Genomic DNA, 1,633 nt, shown 5'->3' with positions numbered 1-1,633 from the left:
GGGATCGAAATGCAATTCTTGTAAAGGTAAAATACATGTCAAAATTATCACAGAATCATCACTGTAATGGTACATTGTACATTAGAAACAGCTCACTGGAAACAAAAGGGTTAGCTGTTTCAAGAGACCATATTATATCACCAGGCGAAAATACCAAGTTTTTGTCCCACTTCATTTCAAGGCACTTTCGCATTAGGGTCGAGCAATCATCCCATTGAGCACAAGATTTGACATTGTGAAATGCCCAAGTAACTGCAGCGGCAAGAAAGTCGATTATGTGATGGAGGTAACTATTATGTCCGCAAAGCACGATTCATACAGGGGTCGGTGAAGAGATGGGAAACCGACAGTAGAGTAAAAAGTGTACTCTTATTAGCTGAAACAACCAAATCAATACATAAAGGTTCAGTTTTTACTTTTCTCCCCCACTAGATTACAGGATCAACATCAAAATTTACATGACAAAACATGACAGCCAGATATTACACTTGAAATCAATATGAACACCATTAAATACCTTCTGCAGAAATTCTTTGCCAACTCGAGCACAAAAATGATCTACTTGTACGGAGCAAATAAGATTGATGAATTGTGGCCACCAAATCCAAATGAGTTGGACAATGCCACCTTGATATCCAGTTTTTCTTTCTTTGGTCCAACCAGCATATTTATATCCTGAATTGATGTTTGATCATCATTTATGCTATGTAGACAGTTCAAATATACTAACCATACATACACCAGCTAAACCACAAGACCAGTAAAGGTGCAAAACCAAATCGTACTAACTAGTATGGTTTCAATTACTGGTTGCATTAATTGAAAGTGAAAAATGGCATTAAAAATGGAGCGATTTGACAATCTGACCAGTTACGCAAGTGGTTATCCTAATGTTTCATGATCTAAAAAGAATGCTCTTCTGCAATTAAAACTATACAAGAATCAGCAAACATCTCTCTCATTTGACGACAAAGCATGACAGTATGCTGTAACACTACACCTTTGCAGATGAAACAATAGAAGTAATGGCACAAAAGAACATACCACGCCATTGTCTGGATTTTCAAGATTGATATTTGGATGAACCCAGCCTGTTCGTATTGCCTGCAAGGAGACAAGGTCCATGTTTACAATCAATAATACAGTTCCAAGTTGGTGATAAATTTCGCGGATAAGGAATACAGAGTTACAGGCTAACAGTATGAACAGATAGACTTTGTTTGCAGTGAAACAACTGAGAAATCTACATTATCTTGAAATATAATAAAATATAAGACATGAGAAATATACACCGATAGTGAACTAAGAGAATGAGCTTAGACAATTCATGAAGGACCCATGTGAGGAAAAGGAAAAAGGAGACATACACACCCAAAATAAATTGTCAAGCCAGGTCTTCAGGCTTATTATGCGTTAAAGGACTCCAAATGAAGGTGCCAAGAATAAACATGGATTAAAAAGCAGAACCCAGCAAAATTAAGCCACCTAGAAGGTCATTGAGGCCTCTATTCTATGACTTATTCCATCCTCAAAACCTGCATCATTATCTATCCTTGTTTGATGTTAATGATTATAAACTTGAACATCGTATTCTTAGGACTCTTGGAGTATCTGAGACAACAAGAAAAGCTTT

General features: G+C 36.7%; 1 long non-coding RNA gene across 1 annotated transcript; it reads right to left on the bottom strand.

Annotated features, from left to right (window-relative positions):
• Window position 1: 1 nt before the first annotated feature.
• Window positions 2–1,619, bottom strand: LOC111366900. Its single transcript, XR_002697697.1, has 3 exons — window positions 1,045–1,619; window positions 518–675; window positions 2–376 (listed from the first exon to the last, which is right to left on the bottom strand). It is a non-coding gene; the product is annotated as an uncharacterized LOC111366900 (long non-coding RNA).
• Between the last annotated feature and the right edge of the window lie 14 nt (window positions 1,620–1,633).

This window comes from Olea europaea, chromosome 2 (genome assembly GCF_002742605.1).
Source record: "Olea europaea var. sylvestris chromosome 2, O_europaea_v1, whole genome shotgun sequence".
Classification (NCBI taxonomy): domain Eukaryota; kingdom Viridiplantae; phylum Streptophyta; class Magnoliopsida; order Lamiales; family Oleaceae; genus Olea; species Olea europaea.
This window is presented reverse-complemented; position numbering and strand designations above follow the sequence as displayed.